This window comes from Pelecanus crispus, chromosome 3 (genome assembly GCF_030463565.1).
Source record: "Pelecanus crispus isolate bPelCri1 chromosome 3, bPelCri1.pri, whole genome shotgun sequence".
Taxonomy (NCBI): domain Eukaryota; kingdom Metazoa; phylum Chordata; class Aves; order Pelecaniformes; family Pelecanidae; genus Pelecanus; species Pelecanus crispus.
Genome location: NC_134645.1, coordinates 119,389,242 through 119,410,847, shown reverse-complemented (window position 1 = coordinate 119,410,847; position 21,606 = coordinate 119,389,242). Strand labels below are relative to the sequence as shown.

The 21,606-nt window shown below is 36.7% G+C and overlaps 1 protein-coding gene across 1 annotated transcript in view; it reads left to right on the top strand.

Annotated features, from left to right (window-relative positions):
• Nucleotides 1–5,548: 5,548 nt before the first annotated feature.
• The window catches only part of CYRIA (CYFIP related Rac1 interactor A), a 36,556-nt gene continuing 20,498 nt past the window's right edge, over nucleotides 5,549–21,606 (top strand). The window contains exon 1 of the mRNA XM_075707465.1: nucleotides 5,549–5,580. The gene's annotated coding sequence lies outside the window, so the exon portion shown is untranslated. The remainder of the gene's footprint in view (nucleotides 5,581–21,606) is intronic.

Sequence of the window (21,606 nt, the reverse complement as noted above, 5' to 3'; positions counted from 1 at the left end):
GAATTCCTGGTGCAATTTGTGGTTTGAGGGATTGTGCGGAGAGAGAATCAAAACTCACGTCAGGATGCTCTAAGGATGAACTGCCCTGAATTACCTGTATTACCGTCAACGTGTCTCACATCTTTCTGCGTAATGTTTAAATAATACCAGCTTGGTCGTAAAACCTTTAATGAGCCTGTGCTTTTTCAGTACATACATTGGTAAGCGCTGCTGCTCCTTTATTTTCTATACCGTAAATCAAAATACAGATTTGTAACTTCATTTTGGAACATTTAGTTTCTACTTTTTGAGTAAAGGACTTCTAAAATGTGAAATAATATTGTGGTTGCGTAGTTAGGATTGAGAGTCTGACCTCTGACGCACACTTCATCTTATTTAACTCTTCTGTTTCGCCTTTGAATTACAACATTATGTACCCCATTCTGTAATGCAACTTCACTTAACTCTTTGTTTGCAAGCAGAATTAATTTAGCATCTTTGCTATTTATGCTTTGTTGAATACTGATCATACAGCCTTAATTATTTCTTACACAGCAGGAAACTTTCAAAATAGCAGCTGTGTTTTGCCTTAAGTGAAATTGGTTGTGGACTATGCTCAAATCCCTGAGTGGATAATAAGCTTTGCTCCCAGCGGGTCCCCCAGACTGCTACGCTGAGGGTACTGAACTGACTTCTGGATTTCATTGTATAAATGCATTTTATCTAGGGATAAATTGACTTGCTGGGTTTACCAAAACAGTAAAAGAGACTTTCCTTTTCTGCATTAGCATGTGATGGTTTGCCTCCTTGTTGACATCCTTCCCTTAAAGCAGCATTAAGGTTTTTGCTACGGTTTCCAGAGTGTCTTACTTGTTTCTGTCCGGTTTTATCACGCTGGCGTTTAAGAAACAATCACTCTCCTTTCTTCCTGACTCATGGATTGTCCTGAGGAGAAGAGTAGTTGCTTCTAAACATGTTTCTTCACCCTGTGTTTAGGTTGGATTGTTGTAGGGAGTATCTTGGTATTTAGTTAGCTTATAAACATTTTGAAGTGTTGTCCCTTTTGATTCCCCTCACCTTTCCTATGAAGACTGATAGCGGTCTTGGACTGTTTTTATCCACCTTTAAAGGAATATTCTGTTTTAAAGACCAAAACTGGAAATTTGAAGATCTTCCAGTCAGAGTAGTTTATCCTTTTTCTCTCCCATGGCACTTGCTTTCCCACTTAACAACATCTCTCTCTGTCCAAAAGTCTTGCCGCAATGAACTTGCCTTGCAGCCCATTCCACGCAGTTACTGCTTGCGGAACAGAAAGTGTTTCCCGGCATCTGTTTGTAGTCCTTTTCTAATGCCCGTTTCATACCCCTTCGTCATGTCAGCTCTACAAATTGGACTGACATAGTTTTTACAGCCCATTTGAGATTGTTTTAGTTTTTGATTTTGTTTTATACTGAAAGAAATTTGGATATCCAGTGGGATAAATTTTAAAAAACATTAAAAAGCAAACTTCCAGAATGTGTATTTTGTTAAAAATCTAATTCAGTGCTAGCTACTACTTAAGTTGTGCTTAGGATAGCTATTCTGTATAAGTTGCAAAGTTGTTTTTTAATTTCATGATTCAGCTAAACAGGAGTTATTCCTTTATAGTTGCTGGGTTTTTATTTCCAAAGTTTGGTTTTTCTATGTAAAAATGTGTTTGGACTTCCGAAGTAACTGTGTTACAGTCTACTTCCCAGCCACAGTCTGTAAGCTTTTTGTGAGTGTATTTTGCACCTGTTACATGAGAGCTTATTGTTGCCAGCACCGTTAATTTTCTCCAAATAAGCCAAGTTATGTTTCAGAACAAACTGGTCTAACATAAAAATATGGAAATGATTAATATAATTCAAGCAAATTCTCTTTTGGTCTATATTAGGTCTCAAAAATTTTAATTAACCTCACTAGGCTTATGTGCTCTGATGAACATACAGTTTTTTAAGACAATCCAGTTGTCTTGTTTTGCAATATACAAATTCTAAAGTTTCCATCAAGTATATTTTATCTTCTGTTCTTGCATCTACTTCACAGCTTTTATGCGATTTCATCTCTTGTAGCAATCTTCTATTTTTATTCCATAGAGTTTTAGCCTGGAATTTTTACTGTCCCACTTGCAAGCAGTTTAAATGTTTCCAGCAATTTTTTACCATAATTAAACTTCTAAGTCTTGTTCTATAATTAATTAATTTTCGTGCAAAACATCTCTGTTCAAATACTTCTGTAGAATTTGGTAAGACATGTCCTGTGCGTTTGAAAGGAATGTAGTAGTTGTTCACTCTCAGATTATGATCTTTGTAGTCATATTTCCATTTAATACTTCCAGAAAGAAGTGGAAATTTAGTACCTTTTTTCCCTTACTAAGATCTTTTTACTATTGTTTTCTTTCTTGTGATAGTGGGTTGTAAATTTGGTTAAACTGTGTTGCCTGTGACTTCAGTGACTAAAAACTTCTGTTCTTTTCACATTGATGAACTCCTTCTGGAGTGGATTAAATAAATGGATCAAATCATGGCTTATATAAATACAGTTCTGCAGGTACCTGCTTTGGTATAAGATTTTTAATTGATTGATTAATTAATGCAAGGTGTTTAGCTAACAAATACTTTCTTTCCCTTCCTCAAATTGACTTAGGGTCTTTTTTCCTGTCACGACACTCCTCCAAAGCCAGTTGATGTTGTCAGCAGTCTGTGCTAGATTTGCCCTTTCAAAGCTAAATTCCACCTTTTTTATTTCTGACGGTCATCTAAATTTCACAGTCCTCTTTCTTTACCTGCACTGTTTCTGTTTCTGTTCTTTTCAGTCTCTTCTTCCCACCTGTAATCCTTTCTCGTAGTCTTCATCCATTCTGTTTTACCACCTTCACTTTCTCTCATTCTTGGTAGTAAATCTGCTTTGGTTTCTGTTCAACATGAATCTTGCGTTGTTGCTTAATCACTCTTTCCAGTTAACCTTAATTACATGAAGCTTGGAAAAATACCAAAACACTTAGTAGCTTGGGAGTTAATATGGCCCGATAAGTGGGATACCCCTTCAAAACTTTCTCTTGGATGCTCATTTAATTAGTACTGGGGTTCCTGAGTCCTTCAGACTTGTCATTTTTGCTGTTGTTGGGTCAAGAGGGAGGGGATCGTGTTCTCCTACATCTTCAACCAGTAAATGCTGTAGAAAGCAATGGTATCTAGAGCTGGTTTTTGCAACCCAGTAGGGCTGGAGGGTCGGAAGTTGTTTCTTACTACATCACCGCTCTGTAGGAAATGGAGGTTTTCTGGGTTCTGTGAGGTGCTTCCAGTCTTTTCCCTGTCCTGAGGAGTTCCTGCTTTACATGTTCTCTGATGCCTCCTTTCTGGCTTCTTTCCCACGTAAGTTAACTCCAGAGTTAACTAAGTGTCCTAAACATGGTAACAGCAGTTCACTATCCTGATGAACTCTCCTATGGGATTAATTGACCTTTTGCTCGGGGGGTAATGCACAGTAGAAGATACCTTGAAGGCAGTACTCACTGCTTTAAAAAAAAAAAAAAAAAAAGGGAAATTATGATGTTTTGAAGGCATTTAAGTCACTTCTGTGATTTTTACTTAGTAAATAAAACCGTTTCATTAATAACAATTCTTTTAAACCAATTTTAAAATCCACAGATTGCAGCCTCTATCTAATTATTGGGAAGGCTCTGGATCATCTTCAACAAGGTAAGAGTCAACTCCGGTACTTTGTCTTGCACAGAACAGCTGTCTAGCAGATTCAGACGTCATAAATGATAAATGCTCAGCCTCCCCTGAATGGCATCCTGTTACGAAGATTTACTGTTGCACCTAACTGGCGCTTTCAAAATGCTATCTAGGCATAATATCCTTGCCTTGAGGTTTTTATTTGTTTGCTTTTCTTATTATAGAACAACAACTGAGAATTCTTCTTCCCATGTACTTTTTTCATTTACTCCACTGTTTGTTTTGAATTATTTCACTGTTATTGTTCTGGTCTATGTAAACCCCTGGGACAGAATTGGCCTAGGCAGAGAACAGGATTTGTTCTCATCCCTTTTGAAGTCCTAATTCTGTGATTTTTGGTTTTTAGGCTTTCTACTGCCATATTTTTTTTCCAAATCTTGACCAGGTTCCCATCAAACTCTCTGAAATATAGGTTCTAAACACCCTCTGTTGCCACAGAGCTGGAGAGAATTTGCAGCCAGCAGCAAAATAAAGCAATGCTGAAAATAGACTTTTTTACCCTAGAGAAAGGGAGTTCCCTGGCTTGACCGGCTACTAATTGGTACAAAGGTTTGTTTACACAGAGGAGCTATTTCTAATTAGTTCCCTATGTGGGTGCTCTACTTGAGAAATTGGTGTTACATTCTGATTGAATTTTATCTGCTTTTATAATGAATTGTTATAATTTGTAGTAATGAACATATTTTTGGAAGAAAAAAAAAATCTGCACCACACCACCTCCGAGTTTCAAAAGATAATTCCTCTTTAGGCAGTGATCAAGCACTCTTATTATTTTTAAATTAAATGAATAAAAATCCATTGTTAGATTAGAACCAGTTTTTAGTCATATCTTTATAAATGTAGCTGCAGAAATACAGCCATGCATTTTTCAAAGCCAAAACTTAATTCAGCTGATACGGACCTGATGACTTGACCTCTCTTTGTCTGTAGTCATGAGGATAGTGAACCAGAATATTTGGGAAGAAGAGTGTTTGTGGAGTTATATTAGCATTGTTGAGGTTACGGTTGGAACAGAAGTTCACTTCCAGGCTTTTCTATAGCGGATTTCTTTTTCTTAAGTTGACTTCACCTTTGTTGCCGTAAGTTCTTTTATTTAGAGAGTTGAAAAAGTGACATAAGAGGCAGACCTTAAGAATAGCTGTCCCTAAAAATCCTTGTGAAGGACCTGGTCCCCTTGTTTTTCTCCCAGCCTCCCCCGACCCCTCCACTTGCAGAATTAAATGATCATTAGGCATTTAAATGACAGTCATTATTTTGGTAGTTTCAAAAGATTGGAAAATTAATTTCTGAACTTAGAACTGCTTTATACCAGACCTCTTTCAATGTAAATATTGTTTTAAGTAAATGTAGCCGTTATAGTAAATTGCTAAGTATTTTGGAAATGGGTTTGCATTTTCGTTATTTCATTATTGTTTCTTTTAATTCTTAATATAGTGAATACCAGTACCAGTGAACATTATTTTCCTTTGGCTGTACCAGTCTTGGCAACAGCTCATTATAAAATCCAAATTAAATTGAATCTGTTCTGCAGAATTATATGGGATAAAAATTCAGTGTAAGTACCTGATCATGTCAACCCAGCAGCATTTTTGAATGGTATTACTTTGAAAGTTTTTGGAAGTTCCAAATTTAACTTTTGAAAGACTAATTTCAGTTTTCCACAGATAGAATCTGGGTTATTTCCTTTTTAAGCTAGAAAGTTTCATCTGAAAATTGAGAGAGGGAAAAGCACAGTGATCGCAAGTGTAATCTTGAATGTTTTTTGTGACAGACGGACGTTGAATGTTTAGCATCGCCTCTTTGGATTTTTGAATGTGAATTGGAACCACTGTATTTCTAGGTAAGACATAACCAAGTGTTTGTGTTAAGTACCCTCTTTCTTTTACACATGAATTGTGAGAAAGCTGGAGTGCAATATGCTGGACTTTACTTTGTACAGAGTTTATGTCTTTGACAAATGAGTCCAATGTTATTTGAGATTTTAAATAATAATAGTTCAGTTGTCCTAAATTTTTATATTTCCTGGGAGAAACCACATCAGCAACTCTGCATGGTCTGTCTCTGTATGGGATTTAATTTTATGATTGAGTATGTAGTTGTTTGATTAGCTTGTGGCCATTCACAGTGGTTATTCAGTTCCGTCTGCCCCGTCTCTTGCATCAACACCTGTACTCATCCGGGGTGTGCTGGTGGTTAGGGAATTTGCTGCTTAAAATCTACAGGATTGCAAAGACTTCTCGGAGGATTAATTTTCTGTCAGTTAGACCTCTGCATCGGCTCACTGTGGACTCAACCAAATACTGGTGTCAACGCAAGCAGATCAGTGCCAGTACCTGCAGCGGCAATTGTCGTATTGGTTTTAAACATATCCCTTTTCTCTGCTCCAAGGAAAGGTTTGATACATGAGGAAGACTCCAAAGGGGTTGTGAACAGCTGCAGACTTCAATATCTGAGGAGGAAGCAGAGGGTGATAGAGAAGAGCTAGAAGGTTTTGCTCTGTAGATGTAATTACAAGAGTATTTGTCACTGAAGATTACCTTCGTCCTCGTAGTGAAATACGGAGGTCGTGCCAGTTTTGCTGCTCGTGTTTACCACGTAGGTTGTAGGGAACAGAAGGGAGATCTCAGTGCCACGCTTCACATGCAGCCAAGCTGCGGTCAGCACTGCGCCGGAGCTCTGAGGCTACAAGCCGCAGACGACTGTTCCGGTGGTTCTGACCCAAAGGTGCTGCTGTGTGCCAGCCCTCTCTGGACTGCTGGGAAACGTGAAGCAGACATGGCATTTGAGCTGGACGGTTGCGGCGTGTAACACTTAAAATCTGAAAGGGAATAATATCTTACTTTATTGTGGGAAGTAAGGCCGTGCGAAGTGGTGGCTTTCATCCGGTGGTTTCTCAGAGACATGGAAGCAAGCCATCAAGTATGGAGAGGACTCTTAAGCTACGTTAGTAACAGTGAATGCTGTCCTTGATTCAGCTGCGATGAGAGGCATCCAACAAGCGATGCTGTGGGGAAATGACCACAAAAGCTTCAGTTTATTGCAGGTAAAAACAAGCCCAACATACCAGTCTGACTGGCTTTCTACCAAAGCAGGTTTGCAGTACCCAGGTGAACCCAGGGATCTCAGTGGCAGTCTATCAAAGTAAAGGTGTTTGCTAATCCTGCGGATGTTTGTTCAAAAGGAATAGAGCCGTCTGCAGAGGAGTTTGGAAGGTGTAGAGATTCATTAATTTAAGGCCACAAAGGATTCTAGTGAAGTGGAACCGGCATAGTTGCAAGATGGCAGTATTCCTGTTTCATTTCACTGGATGGGGGAACAAACTCGGGTCTGAGGGAGAAGGTGGATGTGAGGGCTGGAAGGAAAGACTTATTCACATTAAAGGCTATAGTCATGGCTTTGACAATTTCTGCAGAGTAGGAAATTATTCTTCTCTGCCTTGTAAACTAATGATGTGGTACTTGTAAGGATTGTATACTTAACCAGTGAAGCTGCTTTGTGTATTTTATTTTTACACTTTATTTTCTCCTTTAAAAGGCCTTCCAGCCTTCTATTTTGTTACAGTCATGTGGAATTTAAAATAGGAATTATGTCTATGGCATACCTATTAAATTTTATAAAGATAGCATTTCAACTAATCTTTAAGGCCCATTCTACTTTTTAAATGAAGGAAGATCTTTCTGAGCTGGAGAGGATCTCAAAAATGAGTGCTCTGGATGGGCGTATCCACTGTGGTGGGGGGGACTGGGATGAGGTGAAGGGAGCTCTTAAGAGACAGGACAAGTAGAGTGAAAAGGAAGAATAAAAGGAAAAATGGTAGGAATGGAGATAAACACTCTAACATGTCAAAAGAAACAGGAAATGATGAGAAACAAGGAGTGTGAAATGAGGAAATAGAGATTTGTTAAACTATAGATTCTTTTAAATTTAGTCCATAGAAAGTTAATATTACTATAGTGTAGTTCACTGCTTTTATTAATTCCATTGGTAGGAAATAATAAACTGGTAGGAACTACAACTGGTAGGAAAATTTTTTAGTAATTTTTTTTACCTGATATATTTTTGAAGTCCTAACTGTTTGCTATTAGAGACCTTTTACCATTAGACAAGTTAGTTTTTCAAAATGAAGCCCTTAAATATGCCTTTAATGACCTTAAAGATTGACTCTTTCAGAAGACTATGACAATATGGACTGTAGAAGCATCTAAACAATTTTTTTTCTAAAAGAAAATGTTCTGCAAATAAAATCTTAATATGACAGTGACAAGCCAGTAATAATTTCTAAATTCTAATGCATCAGAAGCAATTCTTTGTGCTTATAGTGGTGAGCTGTTTGAGCTGTGCTGAAAGTCTTACATGGTAAGGTTTTTCATTTCTTTTAGTGCAAAGAGAAAGATAGACTCTCTTGGGCTGTTTTTAAAATGACCAGTATCCCTTACAATTGTTTTCAAAAGTATGACATAAAATATTGTTTTAATTTTCCAGCATTTGAATTTTCTTATCAGATTAAATATTTGTATAACTGTTTGCAGAAATGGTTTTGTGTGTACATATGCATGGGTATGATGGTCTATTAATGTTGGGTTTTAAATGATCTTAGGGGCAGGAGACCGTGGGGTGAGAAGAGAGTAAACGAGTTTTCGTTTTCAATTTCCTGTTTTCTAAGAATATATAGGAAAATTTCTTAATTAAATAATATGATAGCAAACTAAGTTGAAGGATGAACTATGGTGATATTATTCAGGTCTTCAGATGGTAAGTATATTCTTAAAATAGTGACTGGTCGACAAGAACTAGGCATAAGTTTCTATCAAAACTAGCGTGAGCTGTTAAGATGAAGATAGCAGTGCAGGGAGAGCAACATCAAACATTTAACCTAATTCAGACAACTGAGTTGGATGCCTATAGTACATTTGGGAAGCTTCACTAACTGCATAAAGATTCCGGACTGATGCTTAGGTGCCAGAATTAATATCTAAAGCTGGATCTCTGGGGTGAATTTGTACTTCACGCTCAAATGTGTCCTTAGGTATCGCCTCAGGTACGGTAACTTTTACTAACTTTTCAGCTACCGTGGTAAAATGAGGAGCAGTGTCATCATAGAAATTCAGAATTCTAAAAAAATGTCTAAAATGCAAGTAATTCAGAGCTCAGAAACAAGATGATAATGTCTGTTAATGTGCAGTCTTTGAAAGAGTGTTCTTTTTTTATGCTCGCAGAGTATCTTGTACAGGTGCATTCTGTACAATTGAAGGAGTGCCATGTAATGAAGTTTTCAACACAGATTACTAGTTAATTCACTGCCAGGTATTTTACAGATATAATGCGTAAGCGTGTTTCAGGGAGAAGTGTGAAGAAAGGTACTGTGGTAACTGCAGTTTGTTGCCGTGCGTTGTTGGCCAGATGTGTTTTCCAAAGAAGGGGGCACATTCAATCTGGAATTCAGCTTTAGGCCCGATTTTGGTCTGTAGTGGTAGACCGTGACTCAGTCAGAGCCTAAAATCAAAATGCTTTTCCTGAATTTTGCATCCTCAAAAGAGGATGATTTCCCGGCAGGTGTTAATGATGACGTGTTTGCTAATTTACAGCAGTGACACTTCATGAAGTTCTTGAAATTAAGGGTAGGATTTTTCAAAAGTAGCAAAAGACGCAGATTCTATTGACTTCTGAAACAAAGGCTCTAATTTTTCACAAATAGCAAAAAGGCTTTATATTATCTTTTTTTAAGTTTAAAAACTCTTTTGAAGAGATTTTTCTTTCATGAAAAAAAATTGCAAACTTTTTTTTTTTTGCGCAATGTTCACCTTCATTAACACAACTTGCTGACTTCCTTCCTCAGCTGCAGTTCCTCCTACACTCAGAGGTCAGAAAAGAGCAAGATCAACAAGCCACACATCTGGCTGTCTCTCTTTCCAACTGGAACAAAGAAACAATTTTTTTAATGGGTTTTTGAATTAATTGTAAACAATTTGGTTTTGGAGTCGCTGACTTGCAGCGAATGTTTGTCGTAGGCGGATGTAGGGAAGAAGGACTATGTCCTAATGCAATTCCTCTGTGGCCAGCAAGGGGAAAAAAAAAATCACTTTAAAAAAGAAAAAAAAAAAGGAATGTCTTGATCCTTCTAGCATTGAAGTATGCTCAGAATTTTGAGTGCATATATAGGACATTTCACAAGCTTAAAAAATATGCTTTGAAGAGGCAGAGAGACAGTAGTAGTTGCTCATTTCGTTTTTGTATACTCTTGTATACAGTAATACTGATTTTTTTTCCCCCCTTTATTTTCAGTAGCTGTTCATGTATGTACAAATTGGCAGTGATAAAAACCAGGGACAAACAATGGGAATGGGGGGGAAACCTATTTTAGAATGAGAGTTCTGTTCTAATACTCTTTTCTTGTATTTATATTGTTCCTAAATGCTTTGTTCCAGTAAACATTTCTCGAAAAACTATTTACAGTCATTAATCCTTAAGTAACATTTTGAAAATTAATTCTTAAATAATTAGTGAAACGTAATACTTTTCTTACTTTCCCAATTATAGTCATTTTTAAAGTGCCTTCTAGTATCACATAGCATCAGTTTATCTATTTATTAGATTTACTTTTTTTTTTTTTAAGTGTTTTATTTAAAGTAAAGTAAACATCTGGTGTGACTTTTGGTGATTTCACACTTCACAACAGGAAATACTGGAATTGTTGGTGTACGGCACTTCTGAAAATGCAGCTACTTTAAAAATACATTATACCTTTATGTGTCTAATTTGAGCTCATATTACTCTGATATTTTGGTTGCTTTCTTTAAGATGTCTGTCCTGGTAGTTTTATTTCTAACCTGACCATTCTGCTAAATGGTTACAGATGTCTTGATGTGAGAAGTAAATTGGTAATGCTGGTTTAATAGTACATTTGACTGTTTGGAATGATGCCTAAATTTCTGACAAACTTGAATAAAATTAATCATCCAAGGAAAACGTTTTCCATCAATTTGTTTGTAGTATAGTTTGTACTGTACTATGATTATTTTTTGTCAAATTTAGGTGTTTGTGTTGATAATGCCACTTAGTGGATAACAGCCTTAACTGCAGCCTTTTTTCAAAACCGAATCAGGTAGCATACAGCTATCTTGATTTGTGTCGGAGTTTTCCTCCTGCCTAGAATATGCTGATCATAGCATGTTTCCAAAGAACCTTTTATTGAGCCATTTTAGGAAGTTTATGACAGCCAACTCAGTTTCTGGATGAAGCATGTTAAAATAAGCTTCTTAAAATACGTATTAAAATACATGCTTTTGCCAAGAAAGGTTGGACCAGATGATCGTTGCAGTCCCTTCCAACCTGGTGTTAAATGATTCCTACATTTTCACAGAATCACAGATTACAGAATTTTCAACTTCTTCTAGGAACATAAGGATCTTATTTGCATATTTAATTTGATTGGAAAGACAAAACAACAATCTTGGTCATCTTGCACTGGTTCTTTAGGTTAATGAACTGTAATTGGTAGTATAGTGATAATTTTGGTGTTTTAGGCAATGCTTGGTTTTAGCACTTACGGTTGGAAGATTGGTGGGTGGGCAAACTGAACTAGAACAAGCTGATTCTTCAGGAGCTGAATTGAAAAGGACCTGATTCAAAGTAGTTAGTGCATTTTCTTGGATGACATTGCAGAGGGCATGCACAAAAGGGGAGTCTGCTTTAGTTGGACTTCTGTAGACTTCAAGTCATTCTGCTTTGGAATATCAGAAAGGTGAGAGAGAGGCCATATGTCTATTCTGCCACTGTCATTTACAATTATTACTTCTTGAATATATTGTGTATATATGTATATTTTTTCTAATATCACTGTATCAAAAATCTTTTCTATAGTAAAATACTATCCTCTGCAATTTAATGTCTTTTTCATGGAAAAGGTTTTTTGCACTTTTGAAACATATATTGATTTACGTCTTTCCATTCCTTTTCAGTCTTTAAACTGTGTCCTTGGAACTTTTTTCCCCCTAAGTAAATTTCCATTACTTCCCATCAGCCCCGATAATCTTCAGTCACTGACCATTTTTTTACTTAATCTCTCGGTTTTTTCTGAAGTTTTCAGTTATGCTGTTTTTATTAGTAAGTCAGTTGAATGAACTGCAGCTAAAATGATGATTGGCTCAGAGAAGAAGGAAGAAAACAATTCAGTTTCGAGCTGTGTTTCAGTGCTGTATTACAAAATGGTTTTATTAATGGCTAACACATCTTTTTCAGAAAATTTCTATCGTCCATTTGTTCATCATGAAATTGGGAATAACTTGAGTTTTTTTTCTGTCCCATCCCATCCTCCGGAGAATTCACGTCATCTAGGTCATGAGCTAAGAGGAACCCAAGTTTTAAGACCCCATTAGTGCTGAAATCACACAGGCTTTCTTCCTCCCCCTAACTCTGTACGCTGTTCTGTTGTACAAGTGCTTCTGTCTCCGGACACCTAGAGTAGGTGGCTTCAGGTCAGCAGAGAGTTAAGTCGATGATTTTAATTTTGATTTCTATTACTGTGTTACAGTTTTAATCTTGATTTATCTTATTTTTTTTCCCCTGTAACTAGCAACTGTTTCTCAGTTCTTGGTTAAACATGCTGATTTGCAGCGCTCTGTGTACATTTGTATATGTATATACATTATGTGCATTTGTGTGTATGCATGTGTAATTTTTACACAATTTAAGCTTTTTAACAAGTTACATGGCTGCTTCTAAAAATATTTTTAAATGAACTATTTAAATAGTTGTTTATAAATTGACTTTTTGTTAGGAAGTAATGAATGATGCCTTTATGAGGGTGTATTTCTTTTACATTTGACTTATGTCACCTCTACTAAAGTGTGAATAGGGAGTTAGTTACAACTGCAAATGAAACCAACAAGGCTCTTAGATCCTTTTTGTAAAAATAAAACTTTAAATTTTGCTCTAAACCTAAATATAGTGTCTTTTCTATAGTTTCTCATTCTAAAAGGCTTGATTTGCCTTTCAAACAGGGGTATTCAACAGAGGCAATAAGAAAACACTGGATGTAACTACCTCCCTCCATTTTTGATTGCAGATGATTGGCATTTTAAAGCTAGTGTATCTCATCCCGTGTATCTGGGTTTTAGGCAGAGACTACAAAAGGAAAACCAGATTTCTTCTTTCTCAACTTTTAGTCAGCTGCATAACGTCAGAAGAAATAGTGCTCATTGAAACTTCCTGAATAAGGGCAAATAAAAATGGTATTTCTGTTCACATGGCGAAAATGGGACTGCTGCCAGGGGCTGACGTAGCACGTGTGAGATGCTGGGCTGGGACGCCCTGCTAGGACTCCACTCTCTGCTAAGCCTGGTTACCCATACACTCTTTAGTGTTCCAGCAGAAATGACGGTTTTCATCATTTTAGATGCAGTCACGGTTACTTTTAAATTACATCCCGAGTTTCGGTGGGAGGAAAGGGAAAGCAATGTGATTTTTTTTTAATATTGTTACTTGTTCTGAAATGTGGTTATTAAAATATTATCTGGATTAGTTTGGCTTTAGTTAGAAAAGTAAGGAAAAGGGAGAAACTTATCCACTGATACTGGAGCTGTAGCCGCTGCAAAAATTCACTTTGAAGCGTGCGTCTCCTGCAGACGTCCCTTAGCGCTGGTGATTCGGCGCATGTCGAAACTAATGATTAGATCTCGTTGTGGCGTTTTCCCTAGGCATAAAGGTAACAGGCATTTCGGATGAGTTAACCGCTTTTCCTTCAGCGCATACGTTTTCCCGGGCTTTGCGTCGCAACCTCTGGCTTGCTCCTTGGTCCAGCGGCGTGCCCGGCCGTGCGGAGTGAGCGCGGGTCTGCGGGCTGCTCCGCGAGCTTGGCCTGTCTCCGTCGCGGGAAATCCACCCAGCAGCATTGGAGGGCTGTCAAAACAACCGCACAATGTCCGCTTTTGTGCGTGTGTTGAACTTTGCTCGCGTGGTTGAACAATGCTCCTGTCTTCTTTGTATAACGGGCCCCTATAGGCTCGTGCGTCTTGCGACGGGAAGGGAGCGAACCGTGTCATAGATGGGCTTGTGATTCATCGCCATCCAAATTTGTCAATTAGCTAAAAATAGGTTTTGCAGCAAAGTAGGAGCAGGATGGAAAGTCGCTACTGTGTGTCAATTTTATTGTCTTAATAAAAAGTTACTGTGCAAATTTCATTGCTAAACTAGGACTAGCTTCCAGTAGCGATTGGAATTAATTACTGCGGAGCCTGTCAGGGTCAGTATGTTACTTTAATTTTCATTTACGCTTACAAGAAATCTAAATTTTAATTAAAAGGACGGTTTTAATTCAGCACCATCCACACTACTCCTTCCTTATTAGTCATCTTAGGCAAATAGCAGACTTGTTAATATGTGAAAAAAATTGCAGTGGTTTTTAGCAGCTCATGTTGGGGCACAAAAGCTTGTTCGGCATTGTAAGTAAAACACATCGGTTGAAAATAGATTTACTAGGGAATGTGCTGCTTAAAGTATCGGGCACAATGCAAAATTAAGAATCTCTTTATGTTTACATCATTAAGAGGGCTAATGTGCTTGTCTATTAGCTAAATAGCAGGCTGTTTTGCAGAAAAATGCCATGGACCTAATCTGCCCCTATACGTTTGAATGTGTGAGTATTTAATGTGAAAGAATAGGAATTAATATCAGAAGGGATTAAAAAAATGACACAAAGCTAGTTAGGAAAAAAGGAGACATTTTATTGGAATTTACACTTTTCTGTAACTCCTGCATAATTACAGATTTAGACTAGTGTTTTGGAGAAAATCTCTTTCAATATTCAGTCCCCTCGTCCCTTGACTGTGAGAGCAATCTTTGAAAAATGCTGGAGTTTAGCAACTTTCTAACCTGCTTGATGTTTAATTTGTAGTCCAGTATAATGATTAAATATTTATTCCCTCAGTCCTTCTGCTTACCGGTCCATCTGCATTTGTGGGATTGATTTGGTTTTTACCTTGAGTGGAGTATTTTACATTTGTATTTACTGAATTTCTTCTGTATAGTATCTCCAGTTTATCAAAGTGATTTTGAATTATGATCCTATTTTCCAGAATATTTTAATTCCCTTCTACCTTAGTGCATATTTTAGAAGGGTATTTTCTTCTTCTCTGTCTGTCACTAATTAAAGGTATTGAACAAAACCAGATCTATGTAAGAGATACCAGGTACTGTTTAAAAATACCATCCTTCTTTTTGCCAGTAACAACTGATAACTACTTTTTTAAGATTTTCAGTGTCGCAGCAAATTTGTGGTACTAAATGGCATTTTCTCTTTTCTCATCTCCAGTCATTTGTCAAAGCTCCCTCCTTTATATATTTCTTCACTTCCTTCAATTCTTCTACGTACTTGTACAGGCATACTGATTTCTAAGTCTCTGTTTTGTCCATTGCAATAACCTGTTGTGTATTGTCCGAACTGTTGAGTTTCCTGCACTCCTTTATCCCTTAAATCAACTTTACAAGAGACCTGTTGGGCCAGATACCTGAGATTACTGAAACTGCTTTTTTGAAATCATGATCTTTAGTTTGCTGTTTTCTCCTTGTTTAGTAACCTCTGTTGTTTTTAATTAATTTTTCCTGTATTTCCATCCTTATATTCAGTTAATTCTCCTCATAAGTATCAAACAAGACTAAAATAGCCGTTCCTCTGGCAAACTCCTCCATCTTCTAGAAAGAACATTTATCACTCCAGAAGCTTGTACAGATACATGGTTAATTAACCCTCCTGAAGCTTCTTGCCCATTTTTGTTACTCAGATGCCTCCATAGTTCAGCAAAACCTTCTCTACCACTTTCTTGGGGTTAGGTGGTACCTCACATTGCTGTCTTGGGATGATACCTGTTCTGTCCTCCTTTACCCTCACCCAGAGACACATAGGAATTTTTTCTTTTACCTTTTTCTGAAGTTTAATTTTTTAAAAGAGTATATATTATCCTCCAGTCTATTTACAGTGGGGTTTTTAAAATATTTTTTTTTCTAGTGGATGTCTTGCTATTTCCATCAGCAGCAATGTAACACAAATTGGTCAGCAAGTTTTCTTATTTTGTGTAATGAGATATTTAATAAGACCATTATTACACAAATGGAAGTATTTTAAATTAATAGCAACTAATCCCTACAAAGATCCATATTTCATCCTCAAATCTTGAGCTATTGATACATATAGTCCACCACAGCTATCTTAATTCCAGTAATGTCAATGTTTCTTTGATCAGAATTAATTGTCTGCTTAGTCTTTTAAGATATTGTTTGACTTCTTTCCCCTTTTCCAGAAAAGAATACTTGTAAAGACTGCTTCAGATCCATATCTTATGGATTATTACCCTCCAAACCAGAAATACAAGTTTAGGCATTAAAATGCATTATGTCCTGCATACTGACACATTCAGAGCAGTTCACTAGCAAATACGCAATAAGAAATACAGTCACTGTAGGATTTATGTCTGGCTTGGCTGAGATTAGATGTACTGTTCCGGCGTTTAGGTATTAAAAAGAGAAGTAAAATGGATAAAGAGCAAAGTTAACGTGCAAAGACTTATTCCCATTATCAACTGACACAAGAAATGACTTGAAAATAAAATCACTCTGAGGAAAGTGTTACCATAGTTGCACGAAGAACTAGAATGTGATGGTCTTCATCTTGTTTTTTCAGACACTTGCAATGGATTTTCTGTGAGTATAGTACAAAATACTCCATGTGGCATAGTCAGAAGGCTGAATAATTGTCAGTCATTAACAAGCAGAAAGGACCAGCAACATTTTTTTCTGTTTCTGATTTTTCACCTGGGACACCTGTTTCTGATTCTGTATCTAAGAATGTATATGATCTAGAATAGATTTTTCACTCATATTCGCAAGTGTTGAATCCAGATACCTTTTGAAATGCCCAAATCCTTAGATTGCCAAAATTGAATGTGTTCTAAGATGGTTTATTTCCTTCTTCACTATGAATTTGGTGAGGGGAGACAAGGACAAAGAAACTTTAAGAGGAAAATGATGATGTGGCTGCTCTTGTCTTACAAGAGTTTGGAAGAACTAAGTCAAACTCCACCTGGAAAAAAATGAAGTGGTTTTGTTTTGAAGGAAGAGCCACTTAAACTAGCCAAACCTGTTCTGTTTCTGCTAAAGGTACCTCTCTCCTGTGTATCAGTTTGGTAAACGTTAGCATCCTGCTTTGCTTACCTAACAGCATCAATTGATAGAGGCTCCATTTATTGTGTACGGGTAAATTGTGCCCCTGTTTTGTGTCTAAGCATCTGTGCATGCGATGCCATATTCAAACTAGGTTACTGTAGTTACTGTACACTCAGGTGGAAGGATCAAAGTGCAACAGTGTTTTCTTAATTTCAAATATAATTTTATTCTAATTAGTTAATTGGCTTCCATTCTACATTTTTTGTTGGGGTTTGGGTTGGTGGTGTTTTTGTTTTTTTTTATTATGACCTATGAATCAGAATCCAGATATTTTCATTGCCTGGTTTTCATCCTTTCATGATGACTCTTCTGACATTATGCACTTTGAAAATATATAGGAGTTCTGTTCAAAGTATGTTCAGGTGTGAGGGTTGGCATATAGAAAAAAAATCCCATCCTTGAATTAGTTATAAGTTCATCTGAGTTCATCTTTTTTTTTTTTTTTTTTAACCTTTTGATTCTAGTGAAACCACGAGCCAAGCTCTTTAATCCTTGAGGCTACAGGTACTAATATTGTTGGCCAGCTCTTTTAACATTTTATGATTAGTGAAAAATGTATTTGTCATTACAAACCATTTATTAATTCCCTTTGACTTGCCTCACCTTTTTTGTAGGTTTTAATTGTGTCCTGCAATCTGCATATCAGATAACAGCAAAAACTCTTGAAGTGTTGCTTATCAAGGAATTGTAATAAAATAATTGTTCAAAGCAGAAATGATTCCTTTATCTCAGGTTACTTTCACCTTGAGGGTAGGTTGCTTCTTGATGCATCTTGTTATGCGAGTGTGTTACTTAGGTTATAAAAATCTTATAAATACAGTATTTAGAGGCCAGCATTGGGGTAATTTGATTTTTCCTGGAAAATGAATATAGCTTGCCCTCTGAAAAGAACTTGGGTGTATTTTTCCCTTATCTGTGCCTTGTAGAGAATACTGTAGGTACTTTACTGTGAAATATCTTTGGTGGGTTTTTGCAATTAGCATCTCAAACACAAATGTATGACTATTTTTAATTTTTTTTTTTTCTTAACAATACAGTTATATGCTTATTTCTAAAATTTCTAAAATTCTAAAAAGTCCATAGAGGAATAATACCACTTTTCAAAACTAACATCAGTTTGTACAACTGAGACTATTAAACATCAGTTGCTATATTTCTCTTCATCAGTGCACTACAGTTTATAAAATTTAAACATTTACCAGTAAAACAACTGAAGATAATGATACTACTATATCCATGAAAATATTCTTAACTGTAAGAAAATTGGAGAGATGATAAAAAAAAAAAAACCCTACTGTGGAGTTTGGGGATAAATACAAGGTACTGTACAGAAGCAGGACTAATGAATTGCCAAAATGCAGAAGGGGAAGCAATGGGTAAAATAAAACCATGCAAATAATATTTGACAGATGTGTAAAGCACAGTTTTCTGCAAGATACAATTCCTTCATTATATTTGGCACCATACTTGGATGCATGTGGAGCACTGTACCTAGAGTTGAGTGACCCACTGGAATTTGGACCCCTTGGAGAGATTACAGAGAAGGGCAGTGAGGCTGGTCAGGTATAATAAATCATGAACTATCATGATTGAGCTTAAAGAGCTTTCTGAAGAGCTTTAAGAATAGTTTAGATAAATGTCTGTGCAGAAGGCCAGAACTACCTAACTCCAATGATTTTATGGCATTCCTGTGAACGTGAATCAAAATGCTTGACTTCCTGACTCCAGCACTGCACTTTTTAGAGCAATAGTATTCCTGGTTTCTTACCTGTGATAATGTCCGTTCTGTTGCCAGAGCCTTGCAGAACTCAATTCACATGCGGATAGTGAGAGGGAGAAGGAGGGGATGTGCGCGTGGGGCACACACGGGAAAGTGCTCCAGTACTTTCACTCCGTGGATGACTGAGCACTGCAGTATTCCAATTTTCTTGGAGCTAGTCTTACACAAATACTTGAAGAAATTAGGTGGTTTTAATATGTTTATTGCATGGAAGGAAAACAAGACAAAAATGTTGGTTATAGAGTTGGAAAATGGAATTAAAAATTATCTTCCTTCCTCTCCCAAACAAAAAACAGTGAGTGATGCAGGGCTTTCTTCAGAAGACAAAGTAGATTATCATTGTTAAGAAACTTACAATTTTTTAATCAGAATTTCTTTGTTCATTTTTATTTTATTCCTTAATAGAATAAAACCAGTTTCTGAATCTTGCACTTCCGCTGTTTCCTTACAAGCACCTCAACAAAATTTATAGGAGAATATCACAACAATTTGGAATTGTACATTTGATCTGAGAGATCTTGAGTTCAGATGCTGGTGGTTTTTTGAAACCACAGTTAATTATTCATGCAGTAAGGTCAGTTCCACTTCTTTAATGATGCTAATATGCTTAGTACAATACAGTTCCCTCAGACTGCAGGATGGATGCCTGTCTCTACCCATGTGGATGTGCCATTAGAAGTTTATCTTTCCTAATCATTCATTGCCACTCCTGAACTTGGGAGTCTCTGTTTCTCCTGAAACTCCCAGTGGAGCTGCTCATGAGAACACTCCCAGCCCCACTTCGTTAGGATGATCTAAATGAGTTTAAGCAGTAGGTATTTGCTGATCCAGCTCATTTTGACGAAAGCCTTTTAGACTATGTTAATGTAAGCAGGCAGATTTAGGAAATAGTATCTGGCAAAGGAGCACTGCTGAGCAGCAAAGGGTTGAGCTGGTGAATGTCTCCTTTTTCACTAATACGAGGTTTAAATACTTTGTCTGTCTGGTACACCTTCCTGTAGCTACAGCAATGCTGATGGTTTTGACTTGGTACTGATTAAATTAGTCCTGTAAAGGAAGAAGAAATGAATTAGTACTTCTTTAGCAATTTATATAGTACTAAATTTTCAAAACTCTATTTCAGTATATAATAAATATATATTTCAGTATATTTTCAGTATATGTATATAAAATCCATGTCAGGTTTGAAGGATTGCATTTTGATTTGTTTTGCACGGGTAGTACTTTATCACGATTCAAAAACAAACTGATTGTTTTAGTGGAGGAGAAGGAATTTATTTTCCCATCCTAGATAATGCCTCTAGAATGTCAAAATTAAATTAATGAAATTTTAGGAACAAAGCGATGTGTTAGAAAACCTGCCTGTGTTATTTTGTTCAAAGATCAACATTTTTAAATATGTGACTGGATAATGGTGTATAAAATGCAAAATGCTAAATGTACCTTCTTGATCATTACTGTTTTTACAGTTTATTTATGTCCGTGTGCCACTAATTAAATGTTGAGCATCAAAAATCCACTAATGAGCTTTAAACTGTCAACAGTAGCTTAGAAAGTATTTTCTATATGCTTATGTAATATCTTAGAGTAAACTTTAGTGGTTTGGAAAACAGTAGAAAACATGAAATTGCAAACATCATTGTCATGTCAACATGTCATCATTTTTAAAGCATACTGTTAAAAGTTGGAATTTTAAGGTATTTGGACACTAAAGAGAAGCTGCTATCATTTAGGAGTGCTGAAACAGTAGTATTTGTGTATATGTATTGGGTCTCATTTCAATGCTTAAACAGTAAGTAAAATAAAATACTTTCCAGTTTAATGAAATGGAATTTTATGCTCCTAAGTTAAACCTTTCTGATTTGCTCCTGTGCCTCAGCTGTTTATTTGCATATCTGTTGCAACTGCCGTATATTTACAGTATTTGTGTCATTAGCTACTTTGAAATATCGTTAAAAATTATCCTGGAAGTGGCTTGCAGTTCCTGAGGTTTGGAATACATTATTAGAGTTTCCAGGGAGAGATGGTTTGGAAGATCCAAGTATTGGGAAGCAGCAAGCTATAAAGAAAAAAATAATTCAGTTTGGGGCAAGGAAATATATTTATTAGCACTTTCATTAAGGTGAAGGTTGGCCTTTTGATATATATTTCAAATCATAAAGGAGTAAGGCATGTTTAGCAGCTGCCTGAACTGTATCTTCTAGATGCTGATGTTGAATATCACTATTTTTGGGTTGATACGCATTGGAAATAGATGGTGTCAAACCAGTGCCTTCGAGATCATTGGAAAATGCAGGCTGACCATGAAAATGGGTATAAAATTTGTGGCGGGGCTCTTGTTTCATACTTGTGACCTAAATAGCTGAATCAGTTTCTACACAGGGATTGAAGGAGAGGGGAATAAAATGAAAAACAAGCTGAGAAATACAGTAAAAGTTCAGGAAAAATACTCATACTTGGAAATCTCCAGAGTCATGATGTGCTGTACTTCTGTAAGAAGGATCAGAAACCAGAGCTTGGGCACATGACCTCAAGCTACTCGATGCAAATGAGGGAGCATATCCGCAGGTTTTTGGCAAAGGGAGCAGCTTTCTCGCTGGTCGAAGCATGCCATCAACTAAACCAGTCTCTGGCTGCAGTGCTAACTTTGGCAGTAGAAGAAATGGTTGGATACTCTCTGAAGGTTGAAGGCAATGAGGTAAGATACGGCTTAAAAAGAGCTGAAAGTGAAGAATCCCAACAGAGCCAGTAATTTAGATTGTGATAGTATTTCCTAATAATATAAATTGTTTCTTTGAAGGTTATAAAAAGGAAAATAAGTGCATGCATATGATGTTGTCCCTCTTACATGATGCTGATAAAATGTATTAT